A 26,492-nucleotide genomic window follows, 5' to 3' on the forward strand; every position below is an offset into this window, starting at 1 on the left:
ACAGCGGCGCTACAAGTACCACTCTTATGCGACTGGCACGAAATTCGAATAGGCGCCACCTTTCAGATGATAAATTCGGCTACCAACCTTCGTTTACTTCGCACAGCTCCTTCTTGATGCAGCGATTTTTTTCCATGACTCTATATGAGGGGTGGCAACGGCCTTGCCGCAGTGGATACACCAGTTCCCGTCAGATCACCGAAGTTAAGCGCTGTCGGGCGTGGCCGGCATTTGGATGGGTGACCACCCGGGCCGTCATGAGCTGTTCCCATTTTTCGGGGTACACTCAGCCTCGTGATGCCAATTGAGAAGCTACTCGACCGAACAGTAGCGGCTCCGGTCAAAGAAAACCATTATAACGACCGGGAGAGCGGTGTGCTGACCACACTCCCCTCCTATCCGCATCCTCAGCTGAGGATGATACGGCGGTCGGATGGTCCCGAAGGGCTACTTGTGGCCTGAAGACGGAGTGCTATATGAGGACGTGCTGAGAAGTAATCCCTCACATTTTTGTATGTAAATCTATTAATGCTTTTTAAGTAAAACGAGCATTAGTACGGTTCTATATCTGCTTATTTGCAGCCATTTGCCGCTAGAGGGCTCCAATTTGCAGCGAGTGACACGTCAGTGTGTAATGTAAATATGTCTGTGCGTGAGAAACAGCGTTCTGTAATCGAGTTTCAAATTCGAAGAGTTTGCCCACACATGGAGCACCTTCTCCTTACGCAAGACAATGACAGACCACACACGAGTGCTACGACATCTGCAACAATCCAATGCCTTTGGTTCTCTGTCATCGATCATCCTCCATTCAGTCCCGACTTGGCCTCATCAGATTTTCGTCTGTTTTCAAAACTTAGAGAGCACCTTCGAGGACTTCACTTCGATAGTGATTAAGCTGTGTAAGAAGAGGTGAGGTTGTGGCTCCGTCAACAAAGTCGAACATTCTACAGTGAGGTGCCAATAAACTGACAGGGTGACAATGTGAGAAATAAATATGTAGACATGAAAAATAAAGACGTAGAATGTTAATAACTTTTGGTTTATTTTAAAAGCTTTACGAGACCACGTCGTCTTACAAGGCATATGTGATTTGTTAGTAAAGCTTATTACTAACAAGAAAATAGAGGATACCAATAGCAAAGACAAATCTTTGAAAGTCATTTTAAAGATTCCTTGGTCACAGTCCATCTCTGACATGATTCACAGACCATGCTGTGGATATCTTCCCTGTAATAATCTAATCCTTCAAAGCAGCTCCTAGTCGACGGGAATTGCCATCCTTGAAGAGGGAAACTGAACCTGTTGCATCACTGGAAAGGCAACCCTTACCTTATCACTGTGTCTATGGGCGTTGGCAGTAACCAGACGGCCAACAACAAATATGCTCCGTGCGCGCATGCCACGTCATGCCTCCACTGACTAATGTCACACCGCCACCGCAAGGGCCACTTTCCAAGAAGATCCAGAGGCTGAGGTGGCAAGTACTTTCCCTGCACACGAATGTGCAAAGAGAATTGGGATTTGTCTGTGATGAGTAAATTCCTCCCTTCATTCATGGTCCAATCTCGACGTTGCTGTTCAGCAACAAAAGTATTCATCTCCGGTCTACCGTCAATTTGGCACACACTGCCACATCCCTGGTCTATTGATCAACTGCTCTTTGTTACGCAGTTCGTTGGAACTGCGTTGTAGACATCGCAGGATTTCGTCGTGCAGCTGATCCCAGGCCTCCGTGCTGTTTCGAGGGTTGACTGACACTGGACCCGCCTGGGTATATTTCTTTCTCTCGGAACCATCAACACAGCCTGGATATAATTCTGAGTGGTTGGATGAAGATTTGAATGCCGTTCTTCCAGAACACGAGTCCAGTTTCTTAATCGTTGCTTCTCAATAAGCTGTTAGATAAAAAAAAACTTACTAACGCAGACTTGAGAAAACCACACAGGGTAGTAAACTACATCATCTGTAATTAATATGTCCCTTTTTATTGTTTTTGCTTTAGGGCATAGAACTCACGTTCGAGTGTAAATGACTGCGTTAATGAAGTGTGCATATGTCCTGATGAGGATTGGCGAGTTTTATATGACATGAGGATGTTTAAGGCATAAATTGATTTTTGAAATTTTACTTCGAGGTGGTCTGCAACCTCGAAATTATAAGTGAATAATGAGGTACACACTAGTCACATGTGATGTCGATATTGCCTAGCGTGATTCCATGCTTCACATGTAGTACTAACAATGTATGAAACATTGATACATTTAAATAAAACAACGAAGAGCGTTTTGTAGTGCATTTGCTCATTCTGGTGCACTGCAGTGTAACCTCGCTAGAGCTGTTCCTTTCAAAGCTGCAATCAACATAATACCTCGAACAGTACGCCACTATTAAATTGTGTAGCATGTTTTGCAGCTTCGAACATATATTTTTATTTCGTTAGATATATATTTTCTGACTTTGAACAACGGAAAAGATGAAAGCTGGAGGTCCTCTCTAGAGGTTTTTGACATCAAGATGCAACTTATAGCACTGATAATCTCATCTAGTATGCTTATTTGAGTTTTAAATAAAGCAATGATTCAAGAAAACGTGTACGAAAGTTTTAACATTTTAGAAACAGGTCATACAGTGTTCTTCACCCTTTTCTTCGCTAAATTATGTATAACTTACCTTTCTGTGACGTTTAGAAATATTTTAATTTTAATTTTATTACATTACTTGCGTTATCTACGAAACTATCAAATTTCTGGCATGAATACATTCCAATGCCGTTCTAAAGTCAATAAGAGTTTAGTTGAATCAAATCTGCGTGAAAATGTGGAGGTAAAGAAACAGAAAATCAATGGACACGTACAAAATAGGATGAGCACACGCGTCAGAAAAGTAAAACGAGCTCTCCGCACCACCACATTGCAGATGGCAAGCCACTCAGGATTCATCTGAAAGATAAAACAATGGATCAGCTTCAGCACTACTGTGGAATGGCTATCGAGGATAACATAAATAATTTAGAAAGTATGAAGAAAGCAGTCTTGGTCTCATATCTCAGCACATCTCAAGTGACAGAAAACCGATAGTTCATTTTGCCCACTGTAACATCATAGATTAAGGGTCGACCTGTGACAGCAATCGCACAACTTGCGTACGGGCCGCTAGACGCCGCCGCGAGCGCTAAGAGTGCATTGCGGCCGGCCGCGGTGGTCTAGCGGTTCTAGGCGCTCAGTCCGGAACCGCGGGACTGCTACGGTCGCAGGTTCGAATCCTGCCTCGGGTATGGATGTGTGTGATGTCCTTAGGTTAGTTAGGTTTAAGTAGTTCTAAGTTCTAGGGGACTGATGACCACAGATGTTAAGTCCCATAGTGCTCAGAGCCATTTGAACCATTAGTGCATTGCGATCGCAGGCGCGCGTGTTGCATACGGGCCGCGAGGTGCCGCCACGAGCGCAACCGTATATAAGTGCCGACGGAGTTCGGCCAGCTCTCATTTTGTTGGCATCTCATTTTTGCCTATTCTTTTATTTGCTTAGTTGCTTAGCTCTTATTCGTTTATGGCTCACATTACTGTGCTCTCTTTCAGCCATTCTGATTGTTTTGATTTACTCCCAATTGAGAAGTGCTCATTTTGGCATTTCACTTTTGCATATTTCTCATTTTGCTAATAATATGCTCCTTAGCTTTTTACAGTTGAATTGATTAACATAGTCTCATGTACTGTTTGTTCATTTCGGCCTGTTCATATTTTGATGTTCTTTAAATATTGTAATAATTATCTTCCCTTAAACTTGTGTAAAGTATTCTCGATGTAGGATTTGTTCTGTGACACATGTGTAAGGTTTTGAATACAAATTATATACGAAACTGTGCTTTAAAAGGAATTTATTTTTTCAGTTTGTACTACATCAGACGACAATTTTGTGATGTGAGGGACAAATTTGAGGGGCGAACCCATGGAAATAGTCTTAAGTGATCCCCTTTAAAAATAAAAATTTGCGTGACACTGAAAGACGCGACACTGTAGGCACCGAAAATTTATATATATCAAATTATACGTCACACCACCTGGACCTAAATCATAATGTAAATTCCGAGGCTGAAGTGTCAGGGTATATTATGAACATAAGAACTTTATTCCTTAAGCGGTTATGGAAGCCATGAAGTGAATTTTTAAGAACATACTTAGACCTTCGTCGAAAGTGTCTACGTAGATTGACTCAAAATCCACTGCATGTTTCAGTAATATTATCTGGGTAAGAATGCCCAAAAATGTGTTTGTAGGGTTAAATACACTGAAATGTGAGTTTTTGATGCTGAATTAACATTTAATGATGGCAATATTGGAAGAATAAGTGTTTTAACCAATCTTAAAATTACCCCACGCTGTCATACTGTAAAAGAGTTGAAATTATTAAACGAGACGAGCCATGGTGTGGCACAGCGTGGAGCTGAGTTCACCACCAAGCAATAAGGTTAACTAGAGGGAAGAAGCTTTTAGAGAAGGAGAGTGGCAAAGATCATGATGCTGACTAGGCTCCTGAGTGCTTTTGAGCCTTAATTTTAAAACATGGGAAACGCGATTTTCTCAAAAGACTTTTTTATGCTTTATGTACTTCCCCATCAAGAACTACTTGTGATACCTACATAAAAGTTTGTGACATGTTTTGTCATAACATACTGTACTAACTACTGTACCCACTGTTTCACAATCATAGTATTTGTTTGATAGCTATGTTTCTAGGGGCTAACATATACAAATATTCACAATAAAAAATGCCACATAAGTAGAAAAATTATATCTGCAGTTTTTTGTATCTCATCTCTTAATTCCGCTTCAGTAGACACAAATAACGTGGATAAGTGATTTGTAAAAATTTTAGATTGTTATCCTTATTGGTTCCAGAGTTAAAGGTTCATAAACTTGACCTACTTAACATTGTCAGCATGGACCCATCAAACTCACCTTAACACCTTTCTGCGCTAAATGTAACAGCAGTACGATGCTACTGCTCGCTTATAAAAATTTAAATTGTATTAAACATGTTTCTGCTCAGTTAGGAGCGTATTTCAGCAAATATACTAGCTTATGTACATATTTGCATTTGAGATTGCTACAGAATTAATTCTGAACGACATTAATCTCTGTCTGTGCAATACATTCATACCAAATTTTATGGTAATATCTACATTTCTGAATTTTATGACGTTGTGCTACAAAATAGAAACAACAGGAACAAATAAAATATTAAGTAATATAACAGACAACGTTGTAGGAAGAGAATTTCTGTGAATTAATAAATATTTTCGCAGAGAACTTATCGTTATGAAAAAATTATGTAGTTCTGTTTGTGCGATTATGACTGAGAAGTACATTACCATTCATAAACAGGCCTACAGCATGTTAAAGGGCTGACTGCAATATGTGATTACGGCATTCGTATAACTAACAATTTCTTTTTTTGTTAACAGGTAAGGAAAGGACTGGAAACCATCTCACATCATTTGCTTCTGTTGATAAATCCATTCTAAACATAATATACGTCACATCAGATTCGGAAATACCACGAATGTTATTTATCATGTAACAATGTTTCCTGTGAGACTTATCTGTGATCGTGAATTATTCTCTCGAATATAGACCCTGTCGTTTATCACTTTCATCTTACATTCACCTTCATACTACACAGATACATCTTCTTTTCCAGAGCGATATTTGTTTTGATTTCCTTCTGAGTAATTGCATACTTCGTAAATATGCTAGCTGACAACGACAGACAGTATTATGAAGAAAATATTGAGAATATCTATTTATAATTACTACACACAATATATATATATATATATATATATATATATATATATATATATATATATATATATACGACTGGAAATTGAAATAAGAACACCGTGAATTCATTGTCCCAGGAAGGGGAAACTTTATTGACACATTCCTGGGGTCAGATAAATCACATGATCACACTGACAGAACCACAGGCACATAGACACAGGCAACAGAGCATGCACAATGTCGGCACTAGTACAGTCTATATCCACCTTTCGCAGCAATGCAGGCTGCTATTCTCCCATGGAGACGATCGTAGAGATGCTGGATGTAGTCCTGTGGAACGGCTTGCCATGACATTTCCACCTGGCGCCTCAGCTGGACCAGCGTTCGTGCTGGACGTGCAGACCGCGTGAGACGACGCTTCATCCAGTCCCAAACATGCTCAATGGGGAACAGATCCGGAGATCTTGCTGGCCAGGGTAGTTGACTTACACCTTCTAGAGCACGTTGGGTGGCACGGGATATATGCGGACGTGCATTGCCCTGTTGGAACAGCAAGTTCCCTTGCCGGTCTAGGAATGGTAGAACGATGGGTTCGATGACGGTTTGGATGTACCGTGCACTATTCAGTGTCCCCTCGACGGTCACCAGTGGTGTATGCCCAGTGTAGGAGATCGCTCCCCACACCATGATGCCGGGTGTTGGCCCTGTGTGCCTCGGTCGTATGCAGTCCTGATTGTGGCGCTCACCTGCACGGCGCCAAACACGCATACGACCATCATTGGCACCAAGGCAGAAGCGACTCTCATCGCTGAAGACGACACGTCTCCATTCGTCCCTCCATTCACGCCTGTCGCGACACCACTGGGGGCGGGCTGCACGATGTTGGGGCGTGAGCGGAAGACGGCCTAACGGTGTGCGGGACCGTAGCCCAGCTTCATGGAGACGGTTGCGAATGGTCCTCGCCGATACCCCAGGAGCAACAGTGTCCCTAATTTGCTGGGAAGTGGCGGTGCGGTCCCCTACGGCACTGCGTAGGATCCTACGGTCTTGGCGTGCATCCGTGCGTCGCTGCGGTGCGGTCCCAGGTCGACGGGCACGTGCACCTTCCGCCGACCACTGGCGACAACATCGATGTACTGTGGAGACCTCACGCCCCACGTGTTGAGCAATTCGGCGGTACGTCCACCCGGCCTCCCGCATGCCCACTATACGCCCTCGCTCAAAGTCCGTCAACTGCACATACGGTTCACGTCCACGCTGTCGCGGCATGCTACCAGTGTTAAAGACTGCGATGGAGCTCCGTATGCCACGGCAAACTGGCTGACACTGGCGGCGGCGGTGCACAAATGCCGCGCAGCTAGCGCCATTCGACGGCCAACACCGCGGTTCCTGGTGTGTCCGCTGTGCCGTGCATGTGATCATTGCTTGTACAGCCCTCTCGCAGTGTCCGGAGCAAGTATGGTGGGTCTGACACACCGGTGTCAATGTGTTCTTTTTTCCATTTCCAGGAGTATATATATATATATATATATATATATATATATATATATATATATATATATATACTCCTGGAAATGGAAAAAAGAACACATTGACACCGGTGTGTCAGACGCACCATACTTGCTCCGGACACTGTGAGAGGGCTGTACAAGCAATGATCACACGCACGGCACAGCGGACACACCAGGAACCGCGGTGTTGGCCGTCGAATGGCGCTAGCTGCGCAGCATTTGTGCATCGCCGCCGTCAGTGTCAGCCAGTTTGCCGTGGCATACGGAGCTCCATCGCAGTCTTTAACACTGGTAGCATGCCGCGACAGCGTGGACGTGAACCGTATGTGCAGTTGACGGACTTTGAGCGAGGGCGTATAGTGGGCATGCGGGAGGCCGGGTGGACGTACCGCCGAATTGCTCAACACGTGGGGCATGAGGTCTCCACAGTACATCGACGTTGTCGCCAGTGGTCGGCGGAAGGTGCACGTGGCCGTCGACCTGGGACCGGACCGCAGCGACGCACGGATGCACGCCAAGACCGTAGGATCCTACGCAGTGCCGTAGGGGACCGCACCGCCACTTCCCATCAAATTAGGGACACTGTTGCTCCTGGGGTATCGGCGAGGACCTTTCGCAACCGTCTCCATGAAGCTGGGCTACGGTCCCGCACACCGTTAGGCCGTCTTCCGCTCACGCCCCAACATCGTGCAGCCCGCCTCCAGTGGTGTCGCGACAGGCGTGAATGGAGGGACGAATGGAGACGTGTCGTCTTCAGCGATGAGAGTCGCTTCTGCCTTGGTGCCAATGATGGTCGTATGCGTGTTTGGGGCCGTGCAGGTGAGCGCCACAATCAGGACTGCATACGACCGAGGCACACAGGGCCAACACCCGGCATCATGGTGTGGGGAGCGTTCTCCTACACTGGCCGTACACCACTGGTGATCGTCGAGGGGACACTGAATAGTGCACGGTACATCCAAACTGTCATCGAACCCATCGTTCTACCATTCCTAGACCGGCAAGGGAACTTGCTGTTCCAACAGGACAATGCACGTCCGCATGTATCCCGTGCCACCCAACTTGCTCTAGAAGGTGTAAGTCAACTACCCTGGCCAGCAAGATCTCCGGATCTGTCCCCCATTGAGCATGTTTGGGACTGGATGAAGCGTCGTCTCACGCGGTCTGCACGTCCAGCACGAACGCTGGTCCAACTGAGGCGCCAGGTGGAAATGGCATGGCAAGCCGTTCCACAGGACTACATCCAGCATCTCTACGATCGTCTCCATGGGAGAATAGCAGCTTGCATTGCTGCGAAAGGTGGATATACACTGTACTAGTGCCGACATTGTGCATGCTCTGTTGCCTGTGTCTATGTGCCTGTGGTTCTGTCAGTGTGATCATGTGATGTATCTGACCCCAGGAATGTGTCAATAAAGTTTCCCCTTCCTGGGACAATGAATTCACGGTGTTCTTATTTCAATTTCCAGGAGTATATATATATATATATATATATATATATATATATATATATATATATATATATATATATATATATGTGTGTGTGTGTGTGTGTGTGTGTGTGTGTGTGTGTGTCGTGTACGCCAAATATACCAAACAGACGATCGTATGCTACCACTACAGAGTCTGTACCCTGGGTCTCGAAATTAGAACGATAGGTGTAGAGTACTCATATCATCCAACAGCCATTTTCGGAACAAGTGAAGTATTTCTATTCTGTAGTTCGTCATTATTATACATATAAAATACATCAATAACAAAATATATTCCTCTTTCTCAACTAACTACAAACAATAACTAGGCTACAGTAACATTCAGCATTAATATTCATAAATATATATAAACAGAATTTTGGAAAAATCTATCACTAATTATCATTGATATGACAACGGCGTCAAATGTAAATTATATTATGTTAGTTACTAACTACGATGTTATTTAAACCAGGAACGAAATCTATGTGATATTTAATGTTGCAGAATTTGCTAGCAGCGTTTCCAAGCATGTATTGTTCATTAGAGCATAGAGGTTGACTTTAACAGTGAGCCATCTTATGGAGTTTCAGGCACGAGAAGTCAATTACAAGTGAATGTTCTTTAGTAATGGAGTAAGGCATAACGATTTGCGACTGCGATGTTATTCAGTGGAAGTCACAGGCTAAACGTAATTAATCATAGCACTGATTCCTGCATGGACCAACTCTCATTAAGAAACGTATCATGTAATGTTTAGGATTTAGAAACGTTGACAGTGAACGACGACATGCTAGCAGTTCATATTATGTTTGTACCCTTTCCTTTCAATATTAATTAGGCTATACGAAAATTCAACATTATTCCTATAGATGTATAAAAAGAATTGTACAAAAATGTATCGTCAGCTATTACTGATGTGGCGATGGCGTCAAATGTAAGTTCCCTTGAAAATTACGTTGTTGGTAGTTCTTATTCTTCCAGTTTCAAAGAGTAGGCGATCCTTTTCTATCACTTCTAGAAGGTTCACTTAGTTCGTTAATGTCACTTCTGCAAATCGGTTTACACAATAAGTAATCCTTATTCTTGCAATCCTCGTTCTGGTGTCAGACTCAATAGCCTTTAGTCTCTTTGATTCCGTCTTCTTTTCAAGACTTGTAGTGTTATCACTTTAAAAAATCTGTTTCTTGTTTCTGTCCTTGTTTTCACGAATAATATTATTGAGATTGGTCCTCATATAGCTTTCCAATAGACATCCAGGTCAATATCATAAATTATACAACAGGAAGTGAGAGACTTGCTCGACAAGTTTATCATATAATTTTTGTTCAGACTGAATACTTAGAATCTAATTTTTGCTCAGACTGGATACTTGCCTCTAAAGGCAGCAGTCTTTGTCTTTTTTATGCACATATTCATTTTACATCCCGAACACATGTTTTGAACTTAATATACAAATCTCAGGAGTCATCCTGAAAAGCAATTTGGAAACCAGTGAGCTTACATCTTATTCTTATATCATTATCATAAACATAAATTGGTGTAGGGGATGATATCTCAAATACTTATTGGTTAATGTAGAGTCCTTTGTATAGTAACTTTTCACTATTTTTTGTCCATAGTTTACATGTCGCTACGGTTTTGTGCGTTTTCCTCATTAGGAGTATATTAGTCCCTATTCTTTTAACAAGTTTTATGTGTGTTCTTCTATATTACGTGCCTATCAATAACAACACCCAAGAATTGATAGCAGTCTACAAAATTTATCATTGGATCGTCACACTTAAGAAAGATGTTATTTGATTTAGGTGATTTTCTTGCGCTAAACTACTGTATCTCGTGTTACTAATGCGCTGTTTTCACTGATATATGCGTTTGCATGACTTAAGTATGCTCTCTTCCAGGACCTCTTGAATCGACGGTTCCCATAACAGAAGTTGCACTTGGATACATGATCAACTTTTCACTAACAGTTCAAGGCTTTTATTTACATATTATACAGATAGCAGTGGCTCCAACACTGACCCCAGCAGAATACTGTGCTTCATTAGCTCAAAAGTGGAGCACATAATTATGTCTATTCTGTCAGTACTGTTTTATCACATATAATTTTATAACGACAGCGCTTTTCTTCACACATCACGTAAAAGTTTCCTTAAGCTTCATTGCTTATCCTGTGAAAAAATATGAGCGTCAGTAGTAATAATCTCCAGAAATAGTCTCTCAGAGTTTTTTAATGAATAAGTAATGCGCTGTCTTGTCTGGCGGAATTATTAACGACTAACTTTTCCTCGGCCATCGAAGGGGTGGAAGCGTTTATTACAGTTCTGAAACTATTGAGGCCTACGCATTTTCCAAACAATACACTTCCCGAAAGGTAAGACTACGTTTAGAGTCTCACGTAAAACTCTTCACATTTTCTGGACACAAAAATAATCAATTAGAGTAGCAGAATAGCATTGTCAGTACATTAGATCGAGAACAATGTTCATTTTATAAATCATAACCTCTCCATAAATTCTTTGCTGTTGTTTTTAATGTTAAAGTTACATTATTACAACAGTGTCGTAAAAACAAATAATCATATGCACAAGTAGTACAGTAATAGAAGTTTGCGTATTGAGAAAGGGGACATTCACTGGCCTAAGTTGTGTGCCTATTGCCCTTTCTTTTTATGTACATTGAGAAACATATGAAATTACTCGTTCAGAATATGAACTGACTCGTGTAGTACACTCATGCTGGCAACAAAACAATAACATTGAATCTACCAGCACCTTTACTTTTTTACTCGTCCTTTATCCCATTCATTCCTAAAATGTGGATATCATTGCGCAACGTTAAGTGCCAAATTAAAGACAGTCGTCATATCTGAGTTAAAACAATACTTTGTCCTATCCCTCTATAATATTGCCTATTCATGGTTGTATATTTGAGTTGCCTGAAGATATACTGTTCACAGAAAATGACACTCTCTTATAGTTACATCAAATAACCCAGAAATAAACGTTTCATCATAAATTTCGAAATGCACATTCGGATCACATGCAATCTGAAACGAACTGTATTCGCTAAAACTTCTTTTAAACGCATAAGTAATACTTCTCACTGGTATGATCAACCAAAAACACTGACTCACAGTATCTTCATCATTTAAACTAACGAAAATTCTTTCAACGCAACTTCTTCGTATTTACATAACAGTCAATACCGTCAGCCATTTGAAATTCACTACTGTATAAAATTCCCTTCTGCCGTTTTCCATGCGTTGCGGTAATCAATTGTATACGTTCATGGTGCTTCTGCCTGTTTCCTCACTCCATCTGTCCAAATTGCATCAGATGTAGACAAGGTCTTTGTTTATCTCTTGGAATCCAGCAAAGAACTTCCTTCTTCCATTTACCATTTACCCGCTTCCTTACGTGTCACAATTACTTCTTTCCCCCCCAATCTCTTCCCAATCATGTTTGTGTTTACTTGTCTCTCCCACTAACTCCCAACATGCATGAAGCCACTGCTGAGCAATCCACTATTTTAGATTGATTTTCGCATAATAATTCTTCGTTGCACTACCACCAGCCAAAACTTGCAATACACATTGCAGACTTTCATATACAGACACAATGGAATCCACTACTGAAATGCATATTTCGGCCACCGAAAGCTCTTGGGAACGTTATTACATCTGGACCTTAGACAGCTGGAAAACATTGCCCTTGTCAGATGAGTCCCGATTTCAGTTGGTATGAGCCTATAGTAGGGTTCGAGTATGACGCAGACCCAACGAAGTCATGGACCCAAGTTGCCAACAAGGCACTGTGCGAGCTGTTGGTGACTTCCTTTTGGTGTAGGCTGCAACTACATGGAATTTACTGGGTCCTCTGGTCAAACTGAACCGATAACTGGCTGGACATGGTTATGTTCGGCTACTTGGAGACCATTTACAGCCATTTATGAACTTCATGTTCCCAGACAACGGTGGAATTTCTATAGATGATAAAGCGCCATGTCACCTGGCATCAGTTATTAGCGACTGGTTTGGAGAACATTCTGGACAATTCGAGCGAATGATTTGGCCACCCAGATCGCCCGACATAAATGCCATCGAACATTTACAGCATATAATCGTACCCGTGGTCTAGGGGTAGTGTCTTTGATTCATAATCAAAAAGAAAAAAAAATTTTTTCGGTCCCGGGTTCGATCTCCGCCACTGCCTAAATTTTGAAAAATAATCAGCATTGGCGGCCGAAGACTTCCGGCAGAAGAAGTCAGCCTCATTCTGCCAACGGCCTTGTCAAAGAGGGCGGAGGAGCGGATAGAGGTTCAGGGCATTCTCTTGTCCTAGGGGTGGGAAACTGCCCCTAAAGGCGGAAGAATCAGCAATGATCAACGACATGAGGATGCAGAAGGCAATGGAAACCACTTCATTAAAGACACGTAACGTGTATCCACAGGACATGTGGCCTGTAATTGAAAAAGTGTCATGATGATCTCTCCATTGGCAAAAGATTCCGGAATAGTCCCCCATTCGGATCTCTGGGAGGGGACTGCCAAGGGGGAGGTTACCATGAGAAAAAGATCGAATAATCAACGAAAGGATAACGTTCTACGAGTCGGGGCGTGGAATGTCAGAAGCTTGAACGTGGTAGGGAAACTAGAAAATCTGAAAAGGGAAATGCAAAGGCTCAATCTAGATATAGTAGGGGTCAGTGAAGTGAAGTGGATGGAAGACAAGGATTTCTGGTCAGATGAGTATGGGTAATATCAACAGCAGCAGAAAATGGTATAACAGGTGTAGGATTAGGGAACGTTATTACATCTGGACCTTAGACAGCTGGAAAACATTGCCCTTGTCAGATGAGTCCCGATTTCAGTTGGTATGAGCCTATAGTAGGGTTCGAGTATGACGCAGACCCAACGAAGTCATGGACCCAAGTTGCCAACAAGGCACTGTGCGAGCTGTTGGTGACTTCCTTTTGGTGTAGGCTGCAACTACATGGAATTTACTGGTTCCTCTGGTCAAACTGAACCGATAACTGGCTGGACATGGTTATGTTCGGCTACTTGGAGACCATTTACAGCCATTTATGAACTTCACGTTCCCAGACAACGGTGGAATTTCTATAGATGATAAAGCGCCATGTCACCTGGCATCAGTTATTAGCGACTGGTTTGGAGAACATTCTGGACAATTCGAGCGAATGATTTGGCCACCCAGATCGCCCGACATAAATGCCATCGAACATTTACAGCATATAATCGTACCCATGGTCTAGGGGTAGTGTCTTTGATTCATAATCAAATTTTGAAAAATAATCAGCATTGGCGGCTGAAGACTTCCGGCAGAAGAAGTCAGCCTCATTCTGCCAACGGCCTTGTCAAAGAGGGCGGAGGAGCGGATAGAGGTTCAGGGCATTCTCTTGTCCTAGGGGTGGGAAACTGCCCCTAAAGGCGGAAGAATCAGCAATGATCAACGACATGAGGATGCAGAAGGCAATGGAAACCACTTCATTAAAGACACGTAACGTGTATCCACAGGACATGTGGCCTGTAATTGAAAAAGTGTCATGATGATCTCTCCATTGGCAAAAGATTCCGGAATAGTCCCCCATTCGGATCTCTGGGAGGGGACTGCCAAGGGGGAGGTTACCATGAGAAAAAGATCGAATAATCAACGAAAGGATAACGTTCTACGAGTCGGGGCGTGGAATGTCAGAAGCTTGAACGTGGCAGGGAAACTAGAAAATCTGAAAAGGGAAATGCAAAGGCTCAATCTAGATATAGTAGGGGTCAGTGAAGTGAAGTGGATGGAAGACAAGGATTTCTGGTCAGATGAGTATGGGTAATATCAACAGCAGCAGAAAATGGTATAACAGGTGTAGGATTCGTTATGAATAGGAAGGTAGGGCAGAGGGTGTGTTACTGTGAACAATTCAGTGACCGGGTTGTTGTAATCAGAATCGATAGCAGACCAACACCGACAATGATAGTTCAGGTATACATGCCGACGTCGCAAGTTGAAGAAGAACAGATAGAGAAAGTGTATGAGGATATTGAAAGGGTAATGCAGTATGTAAAGGGGGACGAAAATCTAATAGTCATGGGCGACTGAAATGCAGTTGTAGGGGAAGGAGTAGAAGAAAAGGTTACAGGAGAATATGGGCTTGGGACTGGGAACGAAAGAGGAGAAAGACTAATTGAGTTCTGTAACAAGTTTCAGCTAGTAATAGCGAATACCCTGTTCAAGAATCACGAGAGGAGGAGGTATACTTGGAAAAGGCCGGGAGATACGGGAAGTATTCAATTTGATTACATCATGGACAGAGATTCCGAAATCAGATACTGGATTGTAAGGCGTACCCAGGAGCAGATATAGACTCAGATCACAATATAGTAGTGATGAAGAGTAGGCTGAAGTTCAAGACATTAGTCAAGAAGAATCAATACGCAAAGAAGTGGGATACGGAAGAACTAAGGAATGACGAGATACGTTTGAAGTTCTCTAACGCAACAGGTACAGCAATAAGGAATAGCGCAGTAGGCAGTACAGTTGAAGAGGAATGGACATCTCTAAAAAGGGCCATCACAGAAGGTGGGAAGGAAAACATAGGTACAAAGAAGGTAGTGCGAAGAAACCATGGGTAACAGAAGAAATACTTCAGCTGATTGATGAAAGGAGGAAGTACAAACATGTTTCGGGAAAATCAGGAATACAGAAATACAAGTCGCTGAGGAATGAAATAAATAGGAAGTGCAGGGAAGCTAAGACGAAATGGCTGCAGGAAAAATGTGAAGACATCGAAAAAGATATGATTCTCGGAAGGACAGACTCAGCATACAGGAAAGTCAAAACAACCTTTGGTGACATTAAAAGCAACGGTGGTAACATTAAGAATGCAACGGGAATTCCACTGTTAAATGCAGAGGAGAGAGCAGATAGGTGGAAAGAATACATTGAAAGCCTCTATGAGGGTGAAGATTTGTCTGATGTGATAGAAGAAGAAACAGGAGTCGATTTAGAAAAGATAGGGGATCCAGTATTAGAATCGGAATTTAAAAGAGCTTTGGAGGACTTACGGTCAAATAAGGCAGAAGGGATAGATAACATTCCATCAGAATTTCTAAAATCATTGGGGGAAGTGGCAACAAAACGACTATTCACGTTGGTGTGTAGAATATATGAGTCTGGCGATATACCATCTGAGTTTCGGAAAAGCATCATCCACACAATTCCGAAGACGGCAAGCGCTGACAAGTGCGAAAATTATCGCACAATCAGCTTAACAGCTCATGCATCGAAGCTGCTTACAAGAATAATATACAGAAGAATGGAAAAGAAAATTGAGAATGCGCTAGGTGACGATCAGTTTGGCTTTAGGAAAAGTAAAGGGACGAGAGAGGCAATTCTGACGTTACGGCTAATAATGGAAGCAAGGCTAACGAAAAATCAAGACACTTTCATAGGATTTGTCGACCTGGAAAAAGCGTTCGACAACATAAAATGGTGCAAGCTGTTCGAGATTCTGAAAAAAGTAGGGGTCAGCTATAGGGAGAGACGGGTCATATACAATATGTACAACAACCAAGAGGGAATAATAAGAGTGGACGATCAAGAACGAAGTGCTCGTATTAAGAAGGGTGTAAGACAGGGCTGTAGCCTTTCGCCCCTACTCTTCAATCTGTACATCGAGGAAGCAATGATGGAAATAAAAGAAAGGTTCAGGAGTGGAATTAAAATACAAGGTGAAAGGATATCAGTGATACGATTCACTGATGACATTGCTATCCTGAGTGAAAGTGAAGAAGAATTAAATGATATGCTGAACGGAATGAACAGTCTAATGAGTACACAGTATGGTTTGAGAGTAAATCGGAGAATGACGAAGGTAATGAGAAGTAGTAGAAATGAGAACAGCGAGAAACTTAACATCAGGATTGATGGTCACGAAGTCAATGAAGTTAAGGAATTCTGCTACCTAGGCACTAAAATAACCAATGACGGACGGAGCAAGGAGGACATCAAAAGCAGACTCGCTATGGAAAAAAAGGCATTTCTGGCCAAGAGAAGTCTACTAATATCAAATACCGGCCTTAATTTGAGGAAGAAATTTCTGAGGATGTACGTCTGGAGTACAGCATTGTATAGTAGTGAAACATGGACTGTGGGAAAACCGGAACAGAAGAGAATCGAAGCATTTGAGATGTGGTGCTATAGATGAATGTTGAAAATTAGGTGGACTGATAAGGTAGGGAATGAGGAGGTTCTATGCAGAATCGGAGAGGAAAGGAATATGTGGAAAACACTGATAAGGAGAAGGGACAGGATGATAGGACATCTGCTAAGACATGAGGGAATGACTTCCATGGTACTAGAGGGAGCTGTAGAGGGCAAAAACTGTAGAGGAAGACAGAGATTGGAATACATCAAGCAAATAATTGAGGACGTAGGTTGCAAGTGCTACTCTGAGATGAAGAGGTTAGCACAGGAAAGGAATTCCTGGCGGGCCGCATCAAACCAGTCAGTAGACTGATGACCAAAAAAAAAAAAATCGAGAGATCACTTCGTGCACTAAGTCTTGCACCGGCAACGCTTCCACAATAATGGACGGCTATGGAGTGTCGTGCTGCTGCCCTAAGCCGAATAGTGGCGTGCTAAGGGACTGCAGCTTGGGGTTATCATTGTTCACCAGAACTGCAGACATACAAACTAAAACGTAATTACCTTTTTTACCTCTTGGGATGATTTAAGCTGGATCTAGCCTTCCTAAGTTTCCGTAATGCATATTATCCGGATTTCTTGTTGGTCTTTCTTCTTGAAATCTGGTTTCTTCACTTGCAAGGTCTATGATATCGCTTTGAAACCATTACTAAAATTTCCGCTCTATTTACTTTGCCGCTGTTTCTGACCAAGTATTTGCTCCGTAACTTTTTAACTTGTTACAAATATCAAAAATACTTGTTAATATGTTCCAAATACCATATTTTCTATTTCGCTAAACGATATTGTTATTGCAGACGCTGCCATGTGTTGATAAAAAATATCAGATTTTTTCAGAAACCTCGACAAAATTTTACCACCGCATACAACGAGCTAGGTGAATAGTTTTATAGGTACATGTGACCGTCTTAGATATATCCCCAATAAAATACTATGATTATGAGGGCAATCTTCGTTTTACTAACTAATTTCAGTTTATTAGCTTTTTCGTCTCTTCAGAATAACACCATTTTCTCTTTTATCGGCAACTGATGCACATACGATGCTCCCAAAACCTTACATTATTACAACATTTAATGTCTACAATAACAGTGTATATTACATACATCGAAAATACGTAGGGAACTAACCGCCAAGTTCTGTTCATTATATTTCCATTTGCTAGTAAAACGCGAATACTGCCTGCAGTACTTTTGGTAAAATTTAATAGCGTTATCAAAACTGAGATTTTGATGTGCTTGAAGAAAAAGTTGTACGATCAGTCTTGAGTACGAGTCTTTACTCGTGGCAATGAGACAAGGACTTTTCAAATGAAAATCAAAAACGGATGGTTGCTTGCCTAACACAGGAGAAATGCCAGTTGGTAGTTCCTAGAAGTGAGAGGAGTACCTGCAATTGAATTACAGCACAGAATGCAGCGGAGGACGTAACTATGAAGTGTAAATTAGCTAGGTATGGGAGGAACTCGTATTGAGGCAAATTGGATGATTCATGAATTAAGACAGTTGCTAGCTGGGTTCCCATACACCAGAACTATCTAATTGTCTATGGAATGAGCGCTTTTTGTAGCCAGCGTTCATTACCTACAAAGTCAAGTGACGATGTTGGACGTAAGATTTATCCATAAGCTCTTATGGAAATTCTGAACGCTGTTATACCGCTGGAACAGTATTCATTCAAATGGGTCGTGGACTTTATACACGCGATTCATAGGTACTTAACAATTTATATTCTATGTCTGCAATGAAATGAGCTTTACAAGTCGAAGAGATAAATACAAGGGCATTTCGCCTGTTTGGGATAACAGTCACAGATGTCTCATTTATTTCATTTACTTATTTATTTATTTTATTATAGAAATAGAAAACATAACCACCACTATTTTTTTAGGTTTTTACAGCACTGTATAATATTTTTTAACATCTTTTGCTTCAGCAGCATTGCGAAATGGCTTTCTACTACGTCATAGTGAAAGCATCCCGCAAAACGTCAAGTTCCGAGCTACAACACGCAGCAAATTAGCGATTTATGACATTTTGATATGTTTCTCAGGAAATCAATTTTATGACCGACAGTCTTTTCAATCTTCATTCTTATGGAAACTATAACATCAACAAGGTACTACTACTGTGCTGTAATGCTTCGATGCACTGACACAGGTACACTGCACGTGCTGGGCAAGTCATCTACACCACATTAAACAGAAATTGTTTGCATGTCTTGTAATAACACAGGTTTACATACGCGATGAGTGTTTTGGAGAATAACATGTCAGCTGACTGTCGCTGTAATGTGATCGAGACTGTATCTAGCCACAAAGCTCTTTTACACTCTGCACAAAACCTTGAGACAGTGTTTTCTTTGCGTGTTTGTTTATTGTTTATGTATTTTTCATTAACATGTTTTATGTTATGTGAAATATGAGCTGTGTGTGTGTGAGTGTGTGTGTGTGTGTGTGTGTGTGTGTGTGTGTGTGTGTGTGTGTCATTGTTATAAATGTAACTGTTTGTAATTTAAATATTATGTCCAGGTAAACTAACATGAATGCTAAATCAGAGGAACAGGGAGTGTGAGAAAGCTGAACGACAACAGGTGTATGGAGTAAGGTGTAATGTCGTTTGTTCGACTGATTAGTGGTATTATTCACGAGAGAGGCATTAACAAGGTAACCGACACTAATAATTAATTCTCTGTTCGAAGGCATGAAGAACTGAGTTGAACAGGATGGAGTAAAAGTATTTGTCGGACTGGCTCTTGACACGAATCGCGAGCGGCACGAATGTTACAATAGAAGACACACTGAATATCGGTTGTCGGCGAGGAAGGTGGTGTCAGGTGAGTGCAGACAGTCGGAGGTCGAGTTATAATACTTAAAAGATCTGGTAAAATGTGTTTAGGGTCTGCTACTCTCATTCAGAGAAAGAATGTTACGATTTGGAAGGTCATTAATGTAACTAACCAGAACTCCAAAGACAAACTTTCAGACCTTGGTCAAGCATAAGGATCACTGATTATTTTGGTATAAGGGGCCCACGGTCTCCGGCAGCTCTTTATACCAAAATAATCAGAATGTATCCCTGATCAACCTCGGAAAGTTTGTCGGTGTAGTTTTGTTCATACTGTACAGCTGACATTTTGGAGGCATACATTGTATATCTAAGTCCTTGCGAAGGCCATTTTCTCAAATGTAAACTAAGTGTGCGATACTATATGAACTAAACCGGTGTATTGTGCATTTAATTTCCATTCCGTCTCAACATCCCTCCACAAACTTCTATATATACTTGATTTCCAGAAACTGCTGTATTAAAGCGATCAATTAGTCATTTAGCTTTATCAGTAATTTTAACGCGAATTACATGATATTTAAAAAGAATGTACCTTATATGATACAGCAGTGATAGTGGTTTTAAAGATTACTGCATCACTACTCATCTCCATCGTGATGTGTAGGCGCAACAATCTTGCATATATCTTTGGTGACAGGAAACAAACACTGTAAGCGAATGGAAAAAAACTGAGGCGCTTGAAATCACCAAACAAATTAAAGTTTTCCCTCTCACATTTAATGAAATAAATTATTTCAGGAACATTCTCGCTTGCGAAATTACTAGAAAAATGTCATTGTCTACAAAGTCACGAATAGCATTGTAGCTGACGGGCAGTATAGTATTGATACAATTTATTTAGCCAGCAACAGACTCATCTGTTACGTGTAGCTTGGCAATTCTACTAACAGAAATTGTTCAAAATTACGAAAATTGTACAGGTATCGATTTACAGCTAAATGACCACTCTGCATTTTACTATTAAGTGCCTGACAGAGAGGTCGTGGAACCAATTTCACATTGTCTACCTTTCTATTCAAAACAGAGCACGGGATAAACAAACACATAAATCTTTCCACGCGAGCTCTGATTTCTCTTATTTCATTCCGATGATCATTTTCCCTATGTAAATGGGTGATGGGCATCAAAAAAATATTTTAGCCTTCGGAGGGGAAATTTGGTGATTGAATTTTCGTGAAAATATCTCGCCGCAAAGAAAAATGCTTTTTTAATGATTGTCACCCCGATTGGGGTATCATATCCATAACTCTTCTTCCCCTATTTTGTGGTAATACAAAACGAGATGTCCTTCTTTGAACTTTTTCGATGTCTACCGTCTATAATATATGGCAACTATCCCAAACCGCTTGGGCAGTATGCTACAAGAGCAGGGACAAGCGTAGTATAAGCGTTCTCTGTAGAAGATCTGCTGCTTCTTCTAAGAGATTTTCCAATGAAACAGTGCACATTTTTGTTCCCTCGTTACAACTACAAGAAAATTGATGTTTTTCTCGGCGGCCGCGTTTCGCTTTATTGAAATAAAGCCTCATCAGTGATCTTTAATGAAGGACATTTACAATTTGATTTGTTTTTTAGATCGAGAAATAGTTCGTTAACAGATTGTTGGTTTTTACGTACAGTTATTTCTGCTTGATTTTTCGCCTATTTCAGGAAATGTCTTCTGCTAGCACGTCTTTGGTTTCCTTCTTCGTTAGACACATGGTTCGTCTTCCTCTCAATATTTTTGTGTGATCGTTCCAGTTTAAGTTGTTCTTTATTGTAATACCTAGCATTTAGATGAATTGATAGCCTTTAGATTCTTGTAATTCATCGTACAACCGAACTTTAACGGATTCCTTTTAGTACCCATTAGGATGACCTCATACGTTCGGTTATTTAGAGTCAAATGGCACTTTTTGCATCATACGGATGTTTTGTATAAGTCGTTTTTAACTGGGTTTTACCTTCTGATGACTTTACCACACGGTGTAAACAACAGCATTAACTGAGACACCCTAAATGGGTTATTCAGTTTGTCTCCTAAATCATTTATACACATTAAGAACGGCAGAAGACCTACAACACTTCCTTGGAGAACATCAGATATCATTTCTGCTTTACTCGATGACTTTCTGCCTTTTAGTACGAACTGTGACATTTCTGAGAGGAAATCAGTAATCCCATCTCACAACTGAGAGAATACTCCATAGTCAAGCAGTCTGGTTGGATACCGTTTGTGAGGTACGATTTCAAAAGAGAGAGTTCCATAGGAAAGCAGTCTGGTTAGATGTCGTTTGTGAGGTACCGTTTCAAAAGGCTTCTGGAAACTTAGAAATGTGACGTGGACTCAGCCTGAGATTCCCTCTCGGTAGCACTCATTATTTCGTCTGAATGATGAGCTAGTTGTGTTTCACAAGAAGGATATTTTCTGAATCTGTGTTGATTTATATATTAATGGCTCGTTATATCAATGGCTCGTTATTTTCGATGTAATTTATAGTGTCCAAATGCAGTATATGTTCCAAAATCCTGAAAATCGACGTCAGTGATATGGGTATGTAGTTCCGCGGGTTGCTCCCCTTCCGTTTCTTGAGTACTGATGTGATCTGTACAATTTTCCATTCTTCGGGTGGGGATCATTCGTCGATTAAGCAGTTGTATGTGATTGCAAGGTATGGAGTTATTATATTAGCCTTCTGTGAAAGGATATTCTGGACTAGTCGACTTGTCTTTACTAAGTGGCTTACGTTGCTTCCTTACGTCGAGGATATCGACTTCTAAGTTTATCATGCTCGTAGCTGTTCTTGATTAAAATTCTGTGATACATACTTCTTAATGTGTGAAGGAGTATAGCAACTACGTTTTAGTGAGACTGTTCTGTATCTGAATGTTTGTTTGTGTATTTTCAAAAAATGGCTCTAAGCACTATGGGACTTCAGATCTGAGGACATCACACACATCAATGCCCGAGGCAGGATTCGAACCTGCGATCGTAGCAGCAGCGCGTTTCCGGACTGAAGCGCTTAGAACCACTCGGCCACAGCGGCCGGCGTTTGTGTATTTTGCATTGGATTGTTTCGGGGAAGAAACCAAACAGCGAGGTCATCGGTCTCATCAGATTAGGGAAGGACGGGGAAGGAAGTCGGCCGTGCCCTTTCAAAGGAACCATTCCGGGATTTGCCTGGAGCGATTTAGGGAAATCACGGAAGACCTAAATCAGGATGGCCGGACGAGGGATTGAATCGTCGTCCTCCCGAATGCGGGTCCAGTGTGCTCACTACTGCACCACCTCGCTCGGTTGTGTATTATGAAACCAGTTTTAGGCAGAAGTAAAGATTAACACTGCGTGGGTAGTTTTATCAATAGTTTTGAAGAAAGGAGGTCAATTATAAAATTAGAACTAATCTTTGATTTTGTAGCGGAATATACGTTGTAGGAGAGGTGCTGTACGAACGTTGATCGAGAACGGATAACTCAGGTCGTAAGACTACTTCCCACAGAAGAAAAGGATCCAGATTCAATTCCCTCAGCGGTACAAGTTTAAATCTGCCTGTACGCTGCATCTGCACTACAGAAATCATTCTATGGTCTGTGGCAAAGAGTACATAGTGCGGCAGTATCATCTTCCTCCCTTCCTATTCTACAGGGTGCTGATTACTGCACTATATGGAATAAAATCGTCATTACTTCTGAACGGTTTGCGTTAGGACGTTCGAACTGCGCTGTTGGTCGCGGGTCATTATGGCAAATAGTAAGTGCCTCGTTGTTGTCGGCCATTTGCACGTGAAAATGTCACGGTGCAGCGTGCGTGAGCGCTTGTGGAGGCCTACTAAGAGAGCAATAACAGTCCAGCTGCGGCTCAAAGGAAGTTTGCAACTGATTTCAAGCTGAAGATAACCGGCCCAATTGTGCTAAAAATCAAGAATTTTATTCGCAAGTTTGAGAGAACGGGTAGTGTTCGTGATGACAGTGTTGACAATCTCGGGCGTCCAAAAAGGGTGAAATCGCCTGGAAACTTCGAGATGACACGCGCTGTCTTTCAGACGAGCCGCGGGAAATCGCTCACACGAGCTGCACAACAGGTGGGAATCAACCAGGAGACACTGTGACAAATTATTGTTGTAGACCTGCCTCTCTACCAATACAAAAATCAAACCCATAAGCTCCAGGGCCATGGAACAGTCGTTGTGTTTCGCCAACACTCTTGTTCACTGAACTGACGAACAGGACTCTGATGTGAATATAGTTTGCTTTTGCAACGAAGTCCACTTTCATTTGGATGGGTTCGTCAATAATCAAAACTGGCACATTTGTGGAATTGAGAATGCGCATTTCGTACTGAGAATTGTCTTCACCCTCAATAGGTGACTGTATTGTGTGCAATGCCCAGTCTCGGAAACACTGTGCGATATTCATTGATGATACTACCGAACTGTACGTGAAGGTTCTGGAAGATGATTTCGTCCCAGTTGTCCAAATTGACCCTTATTTCGACAAGATGTGGTTCGCGTAAGTCGAAGGTCGACCCCATGGAAGAGTGGCAAATAGCAAGTGCCTCGTTGTTTTGTCGGCCATTTGCACGTGAAAATGTCACGGTGCAGCGTGCGTGAGCGCTTGTGGAGGCCTACTAAGAGAGCAAGTGTTTGATGTCCTGGGGGAGCAACTTGGGGACCGCATCTAACTCTGGGGTACCCAGAGTCCACTGCTATGGGCCTCGATTGGCCGCCGTATTCTCCGGATCTGAACACATGCGACTCTTTTTTGTGGGGTTATGTTAAAGACAAGGCGTGCAGCAACAACCCCAAAACCATTTCTGAGCTGAAAACAGCCATTCAGGAGGCCATCGGCAGCATCGCTGTTCCGACACTTCATGGGGTCATGCTGGATTTCACTATTCGTCTGCGCCAAATCATTGTCAATGATGGCAGACATATCGCACGTGTCGTAACCTAAGTGACGTTTACATGTTGAATAAAGTGTGTGCACGCCGTAGTTTGTAACTAATTTAAGTTTTTTTTTTTTCATACAGTGCAATAACTGTCAACCTGTATCTATTGATCGCAAGCGTGAAGAAACCCTGGACAAATCTCTTTCGTGAGCCCAAATGTCTCTAATCTTAGCGTTGTGGTCACTTCATGCTGGGGAATGTTGTACATTTTTTGATTTGGTACCAGTAAATCTCCAATTCTATCAAGAATCGAACTCGGTTGTATAAGACAGCTTTAAAAGCCTGGTCACCTTACAAACGAGTAATGTGTAAAATATTTCACTTCAAGGGTGTAAGCAAAAAGAAGTTTAAGAAAGGTTTGAAATTATGCTTAAAGTTTGTTGGGACTCGCAAAACGCTCTTATTACGAACCACTTGATGAATTTCTCTGAATTATTTTCGCTCCGTTTTAAGCAAACCCTACTTGTTAAGCCATATCAGTGCTTATGCCGTCACATTTCCTGAACTAAGTGTTGTACAATGATATAATTTTGTAGGTACATTCAGTGATATCTGTAGATACTGTCTCTTATCGGTGCTGCAATAAACTAGGTAGTATAGAAGTAATAAATGAAAACATCATGCCTGAAGCTAATCTTTGACTGCATCAACAGCGAAAACGTAGTAAGCAATATACTTTTATCCTTTTATCATTTTGTGGGGGATGTCAGTAAGAAAAGTTTCGTAAAAGTTTGAAATTATGTGAAAGTTAGTCGGAAACCGTTAAGAACTCTCATTCTCAACTACTGGTTGAATACAGTTCGGGTCTTTAGGCGTCATCAAAAATGGTTCAAATGGCTCTGAGCACTATGGGACTCAACTGCTGTGGTCATCAGTCCCCTAGAACTTAGAACTACTTAAACCTAACTAACCTAAGGACATCACACACACCCATGCCCGAGGCAGGATTCGAACCTGCGACCGTAGCAGCAGCGCGGCTCCGGACTGGAGCGCCTAGAACCGCACGGCCACCGAGGCCGGCTAGGCGTCATCGGTTTCGCTGGTTTCGCTGCCTCATGTCAAACACACAGTTTCTAATTGTAATACGTGTCTTGCTTAACATTATACCTCTTAATGAGAATATTATGACAGTATTTTGAATTTTTAAATTCGGTCAATAACTGCGTGAAATATTGAAAATCAAATTTTTGTTGCCCCTGGAAGCCGTCAGATAGACAGCCTGCAACTGGTACTGGGTTACGGTATAGCGATTTAGTAATACTCAGCGTGTCCCATAAGGAATGATCAATATTCAGTTATATGACAGGACCAATCATTCGAAGCAAAAAGCATGTAAACATGGTCTCTAAAATGCATACCTTAAGAGCTATGAGCGCTTCCTCATCTACGATATTGTGACACAAATCCCTTCAACTGCAAGCTTTTTGTTTTTCATAGTTTGAGAGGCCTTTAAGTATTATCGGATTTGATACATTTTTTTAAATATTACCGCCGCTTCTTCATTTCAGATTGTCCCCCTTATATCTTGGTATCATGGTGTCATTGAAGTGGTATGAGTCACTTTTTGACTGCTGCAGTCACACTTTTCACGTTGTATCTTCCTTTATTTAATTTAAACGTATATACAGACTGTGATCCCTTGTTATCTCTGTTTCGCCTTTTTGTAGAGAAGATAGCTGAAAATGGACTCACTGGAGGTGTGAGGACGGTGTAATTCAGTTACGAGTAA

At 41.7% G+C, this 26,492-nt stretch overlaps 1 protein-coding gene and 1 pseudogene across 1 annotated transcript in view; one reads left to right on the forward strand and one right to left on the reverse strand.

The window, feature by feature from the left end:
* The window catches only part of LOC124595948 (lachesin-like), a 1,154,458-nt gene that overhangs the window by 712,674 nt on the left and 415,292 nt on the right, over window positions 1–26,492 (reverse strand). The gene's annotated exons all lie outside the window — the stretch shown is intronic.
* On the forward strand, window positions 154–271 carry LOC124556866 (annotated as a pseudogene).

Source organism: Schistocerca americana, chromosome 1 (genome assembly GCF_021461395.2).
Source record: "Schistocerca americana isolate TAMUIC-IGC-003095 chromosome 1, iqSchAmer2.1, whole genome shotgun sequence".
NCBI classification, from domain to species: Eukaryota; Metazoa; Arthropoda; class Insecta; order Orthoptera; family Acrididae; genus Schistocerca; species Schistocerca americana.